Genomic DNA, 10,745 nt, shown 5'->3' on the forward strand with positions numbered 1-10,745 from the left:
ATAAGTTGTTTGCTATATGTTATATTTGAACCAAATGCTTAAAGAAAACCATTTGTTTGACTTTTCTAACACTAATGTCACGACATCTTAATTGAGTTTATAAGTTGTTTGCTATATGTTATATTTGAACCAAATGCTTAAAGAAAACCATTTGTTTGACTTTTCTAACACTAATGTCACGACATCTTAATTGAGTTTGTAGCTTGTGAATCTAAAGTTTTATCTCCATTTTATTTTTAAACATACCCACCTCCAAAAAGGATTCTTTTGCCTATAAATCCAAAGTTCTACTGCCGTTTAATTTATAACCCGTACGCTTCTAACTCAACTGAATTTTTAGACCCACATTATTATAACAATTTAGTTTACGATATAAGTTACTATATGTAGTTATTTGCTATATATATTTTTTAGTGGTAATGTATAAGGTGTATTTTTAACCAAATGCTTAACTCAATTCTTTTGTTGTCTTCACACTAATACCACACGTAACCACGGTATCGCAAGGATCAGTTTTGCTTGTACTAACCTAATTTCAGCGTGGTTCTGAGTTAGCTCTTACTCTTTCAAATTTAATGTCATCATCCGTAGCTTTCACTAGGAGGACTTAAAAGTGATATCTTCTTTCTGTGCTGAGGCTGAAGGCCCCCAGTATATATAAGTTACGAAGTTGTTCTGTTTATTTTATTTCACCGCATCCTTTCTAATAAGAAATAAGAGTCACTTTGGTTTATCATAAAATATATCCTTGATACTTCTCATCCACTTCAATTAAGTCGTGTCATTAATATATGATGATAATATTGAAAACGCATGTTTAATTATTAACAACTACATTCAAATTGGTTCTCGAATTCTGAGCTATATATGCCTGAAGAGATAAGCTCAGGATTCAGATTGTCAGGGTGGCGGTCGACCGGCCCGGTCGACCGCATTCGTGCACAAGGCTTCCTGGGCGTCTGGAAGGAAATCGGTCGACCGGTGCGGTCGACCGACGGTTTTCTGGAGTTTGGGTTTTCTACTAAGAGCTGGTCGGTCGACCGGGCCGGTCGACCGGAATTGATCGCGGTCGACCGTGCCGGTTAGTTTGTTCCTCTTGATTTCTAATAGTGAAAACTCCCCCCTCCTTGCCCCGTGGACGTAGGCATCTTGCCGAACCACGTAAAACTGGTGTTTGGTTGTTTGTGCTGTTGATTTTGGTTGGTTGTTTATCTTTCTTGGCGATTGTTTTGGTTTCTCGAGGCACAACAATTGGTATCAGAGCTCCGGGCTACGCTTGGGCTATTTTGGAGGAGTAGATCGCTTTGGAAGTTCATCTAGGGCTTCGTTTGGTGATAAAGGTGGGATCTTTTCAGTAAAAATCTCGTCTTTTTCAATTTGGATCTATTTCTCGTTTGTTTCCGCATTGGTTTGGTGGTGCTTTGAGATATATGGCTGAAAAAGATAAAAGTGGGGAGGGTTCTTCTGGTGTGAAGGCCGTCCAAAGTTTGAATATACATTCTATGAAAATAGATGTGGAAAAGTTCAACGGCACAAATAATTTTGGACTTTGGCGATGCGAAGTCATGGATGCGCTAAATGCGCAAAATTTGGAAGATACATTGGAGTTGGACGGGAAACCGGCCGACATTGATGAAAAGGTTTGGAATAAAATGAATAGAACGGCGTGTGGTGTGATTAGGTCTTGCCTTACCCAAGACCTTAAATATGATGTGATGAATGAAACTTCGGCAAAGAAGATTTGGGAGGTCCTAGAGGGCAAATATTTGACGAAGAGCATCGAAAATCGTTTGCATTTGAAGAGGAGGCTTTATCGCTTCCAATTGAAGAAGGGGACATCCATTAGTGATCACATGAACCACTACACGAAGCTACTTGCAGATTTGGCGAATGTAGATGTCAAGGTTGAAGACGAGGACAAGGCATTGTTGTTATTGAGTTCCTTGCCCGACGAGGAATATGAGACCTTCGTTCTCACTCTTATTAATGGAAAGGCATCACTTTCGTATAGTGAGGTCACCGCAGCCCTTGTGAATTATCAACTTCGAAAGAAGGACAAGGAGACTTCCATCGAGCCGGTTGCTGGTGCATTGGTTGCAAGAGCTAGAAGTCCAAACCGTGGAAGAAGATCGCAGTCTAGAGTGGGGCATCCTGCAGTTGGTAGGAATCAGTGTGCTTTTTGTAGAGAGGATGGACATTGGAAATCCGAATGCCCAAAATTGCAAGCTGTGAAGAATAAAGGAAAAGTTATTCAAGCTTCAGAGGTGAATATTGCCAAGGCTAGTGGCGATGTTTCAGATTCAGATTCTTCGGGCTATTCGTGCCCAGCTCTTCCGTCAGTTGATGTTGCCGACTCCACCGAGTGGATGTTGGATTCTGGTGCTACTTACCACATATGCCCTAGAAGGGATTGGTTCTCCAGCTTTCAGGAGTTGGAAAGAGGGGATGCTGTTCTCATGGGTAATGATCACAGATGCCCTATTGGTGGTATTGGTACCGTTCGGATTCGGATGAGTGACGGGATGATCCGGGAGTTGGCTGATGTGAGGTTCGTTCCTCAACTGAGGAAGAACATCATTTCACTTGGGGTATTGGAGGCATCGGGCTATAGGGTGATCTTGGCGGATTCTCGCTTGAAGGTCACATCGGGGTCCATAATTGTGATGAAGGGAGTCAGGCGGAGTAATTTGTATTCTCTACTTGGGAGCACGGTAGTTGATAGGGCGCTGACTACTTCTATGGCTAGACTGTGGCATTGTTTGGTGCTGGGATATATTGTTGGTTATACCGTGCACAGATTGTTGAGGAGTGCTATGACCTGCAGATTGAAGTCCTGTGAGCACATTGGTATGAGCAAGAAGACCGAGGTGGAGTTCAGCACTTCTATCCATCGATCGAGAGGTCTTATTGGAGGTGTTCAGTCAGGCATTTGGGGGCTTTCCGAGGAGGCATCATCGGGAGGTAATCGTTATTTTGTTTCCTATGTTGGGGATTGTACTAGGCATATTTGGGTTGCAACCAAGTCCCGTTGGTATAAAGACCTAGTAGTCCGCAACAGTTGGAGGAGGTGTATGGGCAGAAAGGTTACCAGTCGTACTTATTCTAGTAGGAGTCCTTTCTTGCATTGGTGCCGAGCTCACGGCAGTTGGAGACACTTCAGAGGGAAGGAGACAGTGGGGCGACGTGATGAGATGGCGGATTTAGTGGGCCGTTCTTTTCTGGAGGAGGATCGGTATTGGTTGTCGAGCAGTGGATCTGGTATTCAGGCTTCGACAGGTTTGGGTCATCTTATGTGGTTGCCGACTGCTGCGTGTAGAGTTGTTAGATCTGGTGGAGCTGCTTTAGATTTTGGTCGGCGTCGGATATTTGGCTACCCAGCACTTGGTCACATCGTTGATGTGAGGTTGGATCCGATTGCGCAGTTGGGATTCAGGAGTTCATTTGGCTATCAGTTGGGAGCTTCTGAGTTTGGTCTGAGCAGGTTTGTCACTTTGGACTCTCGGCAGGTGGAGAGTATTGATCAGGTCAGAGGGATATCGCAGCGGGTGGAGGTTGATGCTACTCCACATTGGGTGGGGACTTTCCCACATACTCCAGGTCATTCTGCATTGGTTGGGATTCCAGCTGAGGTGGCACAGCATGGGAGTCATTTATTTATGGGTGCAGATGATGAGGTAGTTGTTTTGGATGCAGCTGATGGATATGTTTTGGATACGACCATTGTTACATCTCAGGTAGAGGTGTTTGGATCGCTTCAGTTTGAGGTCGTTGATGATGCTATCAGCCGCAAGTTGGATTGAGGGCCTTTGGAGGCCCATATGGTGAACTACGTGAAGGCTTGATTCCTTGGGCAAGAGGATACGTAGGCAGTCTTTATGATGCAGCCGATTTGGTGAGCGACATCGACATTTGGGGAGAGTGTTCGCACTCCCATTTGGGTCTCAGCAAGTGAGGCATTTGGTGTAGTCGGTGTAGGCTCAGTTGTTTGGTGAGTAGACACAGTTGGTTTGGGGTTGAGTGTTCGCACTCCCGTTTGGATCTCGACGTGTTGTGATTGGAGTCCGTTGTCATGAGTCCGTTGCCATGGCATACTGGGTGCAACAGTTAAGGTATTGGTTTGATCGGTGTCGGCTCAGTTTTGGAAGAATCTTCGCTGAGGTGGAGATTTGAAGAGATAAGCTCAGGATTCAGATTGTCAGGGTGGCGGTCGACCGGCCCGGTCGACCGCATTCGTGCACAAGGCTTCCTGTGCGTCTGGAAGGAAATCGGTCGACCGGTGCGGTCGACCGACGGTTTTCTGGAGTTTGGGTTTTCTACTGAGAGCTGGTCGGTCGACCGGTCCGGTTGACCGACGCTGTTTTGGACTGGGCTTTCAGGTTTTCGACCCGCTTCGTTTTGGATTTGTATAAATACCCTTTGGGTGTTTTTTAGGGTTAAGAGCAAGGATGAATTTGAGCAGATTGAGAGAGTTTTCTTTGGGCTTCTATTCTAGGAGCAATTGGAGAGATTGAGAGTTGATTGTTGAGGGTTTATGAGAGATTTGTAACCCTACTTTGTTCCTCTTGATTTCTAATAGTGAAAACTCCCCCCTCCTTGCCCCGTGGACGTAGGCATCTTGCCGAACCACGTAAAACTGGTGTTTGGTTGTTTGTGCTGTTGATTTTGGTTGGTTGTTTATCTTTCTTGGCGATTGTTTTGGTTTCTCGAGGCACAACAGCCAATTTAAGGGGGGAAAACTACGTTCAAATTGGTTTGAGTCTTACAAATTGATCTTTTTTAAACGAGAGGCGCTACCGTCACACCTTAAACCACACTCCCAACCACACTCCTCTTTCTTTACAATGCATTAGGGCCCACATGAGAATTTTTTTAAAAATTCTCATGTGGGCCCCAATGCACTGTAGCGAGAGAGGAGTGTGGTTGGAGGTGTGGTTTAATGGTGTGCCTCTAGCATTTTCCTTTTTAAACTGATGATCGAGAAAAAAGTAAATTGGTTATTTATTATAATAGTAGTAATAATAATAATTATTATTTTGGAAGAGGTTTACATAAGATAAGACCTCATGCAACAGATGCGCTTTACACGTGCATCGCGTTATGTCACCGTAGCATTGACCATCTTATAACTTGAGGCTGCAGTTAGTGACTAAAACACTTGAAAATGAAACCCCTGCCACCTTCAACTACCCACAAAATAGACAAACTACCAGTTAAAAACAATTTAGAAACGGAGAAAATAAAATAAAATAAAGAAGATTTCTACTGAATCTTGTCGCTGCCTTGTTTTTGTATTCTATGTTATACACAACGAAGAGACCACTCTCCCCATCAAACAAAAGTCCTAGGTTTCATTGCGGAAGGATACATTACATTCTTGTTTACAACGGAAACAAGCTCTCATGTTCACCCTTACTCATCAAATAACTAAAGACACAACTACTTAATACACGTAGAAACTTGTTTGTGTACATCAAAATCTCGTAATTATACTAGTAATTATTATGCATGTGTGTATTGGCACAAGGAATTAACTTCCGACTCATGGCTTTGGAGGTGGCAATGCTGGGGGATGAGACTCCACCAGGATTGACCAAAGCACGTGCACATCTTCATATTGGCATGACTTCACATCATCGTATAGGATGTAGATCCCTCTACCTACATTGCAAAATACCATCACAAACTTAAAAGATTTTACATTTATCATTCTTCTCCAAAAAAAAGTAAGAAAAAAAAAATATACAGATATATATATTGATCTTTTACACTACGTACTCTAATGCAAATATTCCTGAGCAATGCAAGAGTTATACTATGAGAGCTGCAGGCAATGCAGTATGGTTTACTCCTCGATCCCACGCCTAACGTGTAATACAAATAGATGATGTTTTAATGTGAAACATGGGGAAAGAACAGTGATTAATTGCTAAAGAATTAGTTATTCATATAGCAAAATCGCACGATGTAAACTAATTGTAAAAACGAGCTATGTATATTGAGTAGCTTAAACATACGTACATAAAACAGAAGTATATGTGGAAAAAACGAAGGCTAAAAAAATTAAGGCGAAAAATATACTCTTTTTCGAGGTAGAATGCATCCGGACCCAGACCTTCTTCAACGGAGAGAAGAGAGATTGAAGCCAGCTCATCTCGGAGATGGGTGCTACGTACTATTTCCTCATCCTGAGATTAATGGAGAAAGCAGGGCAAAGGCTTCGAAATAACGGAGAGAAAGGGAGGGGGGTAGGAGAGTTAGTAACCGTCAGCTTGCTTTATTCTTGGGTGAAGTCTATTTCACTATTCCAATTGCCTTATTCCATTTTCCTCGCAACACCAATCACCTACCTTCTCATATAGCCTTATGGTACCTTGTCTCTTTCCAAAATTTCACCCTTCTACCACAATCTAACGTACCCACCCACCCGTGCACGTGCATGTGTGCACGGGTATACATACACACATAATGAAGACCCTTTGTTTTTTATGGTATATATAATTGGTGGTTGTTGATTGCAGACCCCGTGTAGTTAGTACTGGCCAATTGCAGTTAGACCCCCTGAGTGAAACTTTTTTCTTAATACCTTTTTTTTTACTCTCAGGAGGCCTGTTTGATAAAAATCAAATTCTCTTTCTCTGAGCGTAAAAAAGTTAAAATTTTCACTCGCGAGTCTATCTGCAATAATAAAATTATAAATTGTATAATATAATCTAAGACATCTTAAACTATACATTAATTAAACCTATGTAAAAGAGTTTGCATCCCCTCAGAATGACCTCCATGCTAGCAGGCTGTCTACTCTGCAAATGTGCTTGATATGGGGGAAAGTTGTCATTTCACGCACCTCATGATGTGCAGCTCAGAGGGGCCGCTCGTATGCGGGGCGTTCTGAGAAGATGTGTATTCTACATAAAAGTTGACATAGATTTCTTATATTGTACAATATGGTCCTTCGGTCTCCATTGAAACTACGATTTTTTATTCATCAGAATTTGAAATACTGAAATGTGCAAGGACAGGTCAATTTTAGTTTACGTAAGCTATTTTTTTAGAAGTGAATAAATGCTTTATTAATGCTACAGAAGCTGTGGTTATAACATCATTGTTAATGGTCAACAAAATATGCCCAGACATTGATCTTGAGGGGTAGAGAAACTGGAGTACTTATTCAAATGATGCCTTGACAAGAGCTTCTTTTGTTAGTTCAAACGTCTTGGTTTGTCTATATTAGAATGAAGATCAAACTGCTTAATCTTTTGTTATGTTCTAATTTTTTTGGTAATTTGTCAACAACTTGATGAGATATTTGTTGAACCACTAGCTATTATAGTAAGGTAGTATACTATCAATGTTTTTATTTCTGTATTTCCTGGGTAATTAGTAAAGCAAATTGAGAAAAACTTTTGGATGATCCTATTACGTTGCAACTTGCATCCTGTTAAGATTTGGAGAGAAAAGTAGAGTGTTCTCCCCTCACTCTATACTTTATTATTTATAGAGATGGATTAGTTACAAGTTAGTCTTACAGGCAATGTGAGACTAAACCAATGCTAAACTAATACTCTCTTCTAATACTCCCCCTCAAGTTGGAGCATATATATCATGCATGCCCAGCTTGTCACAAATAAAGTCAACCCATGTTCGACCAAGTGGTTTTGTAAGAATGCCTGCTAACTGATGTACTGTCGATACATATTTTGTCATGACGACTTTGTCCTCGAGCTTCTTGCTGACTACATCACAGTTGGCTTCAATGTGTTTGATTCTCTCATTAAACACGGGGTTCTCAGCAATGTGAATTGCTGCTTTATTGTCGTCATATAGACTCATGGTATATTCTGGAGGGAGACCAATCTCTGTTAATAAGTCTCTGATCCACACCATCTCTAGTGTCACATTTGCCATAGCCCTGTATTTTGATTCTACAATGGATCGAGACACAACACTTTGCTTCTTACTTTTCCATGACACCATATTTCCTTCGAGAAAGACATAATATCTAGTAGTCGATCTCCTATCATAAGGACATCCATCCCAATCTGTATCAGAGAAGCTTGCAACTCTGGTATGTCCTGATCTGAGTAGAGAATTCCTCGTCCTGGAGCCTTCTTCAAGTACCTCAAAATTCTCATTACTACATCCAAGTGAGTAGTTCTTGGTGTGGACAAGAACTGACTCACAACACTGACTGCGAATATCATGTCAGATCTGATCACCGTCAGATAATTTAGTTTTCCCACCAATCTCCTATACTGCCCAACAACCTCAAGAAGCCCCCTGGTCTGGTAGTAATTTTGAGTTCACGTCCATTGGAGAATCATTGTTTCTGCATCCTAACATCCTGGCTTTTGATAGCATATCCGGGACATACTTCCTTTGTGACAGAAGAATACTCTTCATTGACTTTGCGACTTCAATGCCTAGAAAGTATTTTAGGGAACCAAGATCTTTAATTTAGAAATGTATCTGTAAATGCTTCTTCAAACTGTCAATACCAGAAGTATCATCCCCTGTAATTACAATATCATCCACATAGACAACGAGCATAATTCATTTCTCATTCTGAATTTGCCAGAAAATAAAGTGATCTTTCTGTGCACGATAAAGCCTAAATTCCTGAATAACTGATGCAAAACGTCCAAACCAGGCTCTCGGAGACAACTTCAGACCATAGAGTGATTTCTTCAGCCTACACACAATTTGTATTCTCCCCCTGAGCGACAAAACCTGATGGTTACTCCAAGTAAACCTCCTCATCTAAAATATCATTTAGGAATCCATTCTTGATGTCCAACTAATAAAGTGGTCAGTGATTTGTCATTGCTAACGAAACAAAAATCCGAACAAATGTCATTTTTACCACCGGAGAGAATGTATCTATGTAATCCAAGCCATACACCTATGATTAGCCTTTAGCAACCAGTCAGACTTTCAGGCATGCCAAAGTTTCATCAGGATTCAACTTGACAGTGTACACCCACTTACGACCGACGAGACGCTTTCCTGGTGGAAGTGAGACCAAATCTCAAGTCTCATTTTGCCGCAAGGCCTTCATTTTATCCTGCATCGCTTGGTTCCAACCTGGAATAGACAGGGCTTCTGACACATTCTTGGGAACCAAATATGAGTCGAGGGAAGTAACAAAAGATCAAAAGGTAAAGGAGAGGCGATCATAGGAGACAAAGTTAGAAATAGGATGTTAAGTACAAGTCCGTGTCTCTTTTCGAAGTACAATAGGAAGGTCTTCCCCAGAAGGGGGTAAATTTATACTTACTGATTCAGGTTCTTCGGGCGAAGGATATGGTGTTGAGGCCGACGTTAGCACAGGAGCAAGAGCAAAACGATGATGATAAACTTGAATTGGGTCATTAAACCGAACTGAATCTTTGCCAGTAGCGTAAATAGTATTGTCAGCGGATGAACTACCACCATTAACCAATGGCTCTTACAGGATCAAATAGTCATACTCATCCGGTGATAAGGGAGATGGAGAACTAGAATAATCGGGTTTATCTTCAAAGAATGTTACATCAGCAGATAACACAAAACGATTGAGTGACGGACAGAAACACTTGTAATATTTATGCTTTCGGTAGTAGCCAAGAAAAATACCTTTAATAGACCGAGAGTTAAACTTTTATTTATTTGAACTGTGGTTATGAACAAAGCACAGAGAGCCAAAGATCTTTGGAGGAAGCGAAAAGAGATCATCGTTGGGGTATAGAACTTTGAAAGGAATTTTATTTTGCTGAGGAGTGTAAACACAAGAAGACTGATGGAGGATTTCATGTTGTTCATGGAAACTAGTAAAGTTATCATCCAAATATTCCTTTGCATTATCAGATCAGAAATTGTTTATTAAAGTATTGAATTGATTGACTATTTCGTAATAAAAGAGTTTAAATGTAGAAAAGTCTTTAGACCTAGACTTGAGAAGATAAATCTAAGTAACAGGAGAGTGATCATCCACAAAACTGAGAAAGTATCTGAATCCCAATTTAGAAGTTATTGGGTATGGCCCCCAAACATCAAAATGAATAAGATCAAATGGCTTAACAACCTTCTTATTGAATCGATTAGGATAAGACACACAATGGTGTTTGCCAAGTTGATACGACTCACACTCTAATAAAGAAAGGGATTTGAACTAGGGATTAAGAATCTTGAGAACAAAGAGAGAGAGAGAGAGAGAGAGAGAGGGATATCCTAGCTGACAGTGGTATTGTAGGGATGATAAGTTTCTGATACAAGCTAAATGTTTGGCGCCTAATTTTAGTTTATAAAGGCCGTGCTGCTCATGTCCCGTCCCAATCGTTTTTCTCGTGACCAGGTCCTGAAAGACACAATGTGTGGGGGAAAATGTCACTGTACAGTTTAGAGATTTAGTAATCTTACTAACAGATAAAAGGTTATAGAAAAAACTAGGAAGATAAAATACGGAGGAAAGAGGAAGACTATGGGCAGGATTGGTGTTGCTGACATCCTGGACAGAAGAGGAAGACTATGGGCAGGATTGGTGTTGCTGACATCCTGGACAGGTGTACGTGAACAATCAGCTAATATAACTGAATTGTATGTAGGGAAGAAAGATGACAAGATACCTTGATTCCTAGTCATATGATCAGTGACGCATGTATCTATAATCCAAGTATTAGACGAAGATGATGTAAGTAAAGATAAAGGGGTACCTGCACTTTTGAGAGTAGCGAATAATGAGAAAGACGATGTTTGTGAACTCTGGTATT

General features: G+C 41.0%; 1 long non-coding RNA gene across 1 annotated transcript; it reads right to left on the reverse strand.

Moving 5' to 3' along the window:
- On the reverse strand, positions 5,331 to 6,260 carry LOC109832211. Its single transcript, XR_002244661.1, has 2 exons — positions 6,079 to 6,260; positions 5,331 to 5,658 (listed from the first exon to the last, which is right to left on the reverse strand). It is a non-coding gene; the product is annotated as an uncharacterized LOC109832211 (long non-coding RNA).

Source organism: Asparagus officinalis, chromosome 3 (genome assembly GCF_001876935.1).
Source record: "Asparagus officinalis chromosome 3, Aspof.V1, whole genome shotgun sequence".
Lineage (NCBI taxonomy): Eukaryota > Viridiplantae > Streptophyta > Magnoliopsida > Asparagales > Asparagaceae > Asparagus > Asparagus officinalis.